Here is a 702-nt window from a genome sequence, read left to right as displayed (position 1 = left end):
TTCTACTCCCGTAAAGATTTACACCCTCGGAAACCCTGTACAGGGTCGCTATGGGTCGGACCCGACTCGATGGCACTTAACAACAACAACAATCATCTAGTCAGTGAATTGTGACCCCTTACTCTTCCAAGTTGGCTCTGATTCATAGTGTCCTGTATAGGATTTCCAAGCAGTACTGAGGCTTGAACTGCAAACTTTATGATTAGCTTGTTGGTGTTGGTTTTAGGTGTCATTGAGTCAGCTCTGACTCATATGGACCCTATACACAAAAGAACAAAACATTGCCCATTCTTGTGCCATCTTCACAATTATTATATTTAAGCCTAACCCTGTTACTACTGTGTCATTCCATCTATTGGAGAGACTTCCTGTTTTTTGCTGACCGTTCACTTTTTCAAGCATGATGTCTTTAACCAGGGACTGGTCTCTAGTGGTTTCATGTGTGAAGTATGAGAGACAAAATTTTGCCATCCTGGCTTCTAAGGAGCATTCTGACTGTATTTCTTATGACACAGATTTTTTTTGTTTTTCAGGCAGTCCATGGTACTCTTTTTTTTTTTTTTCCATTTGAAATAGTCAATAGGTTGTTTTTTTTTTTTGTTTTTTTTTTGTGAGTAAGTACACAGGAAAATATTATGCAGAATAGATGATGGATGTCATAGGAATACACTTGCATACATATACAAATAAGGTAGTGAATAT

This window comes from Chrysochloris asiatica, unplaced genomic scaffold, assembly GCF_000296735.1.
Source record: "Chrysochloris asiatica unplaced genomic scaffold, ChrAsi1.0 scaffold00351, whole genome shotgun sequence".
NCBI lineage: Eukaryota > Metazoa > Chordata > Mammalia > Afrosoricida > Chrysochloridae > Chrysochloris > Chrysochloris asiatica.
Note: the sequence above shows the minus strand (reverse complement) of the source record.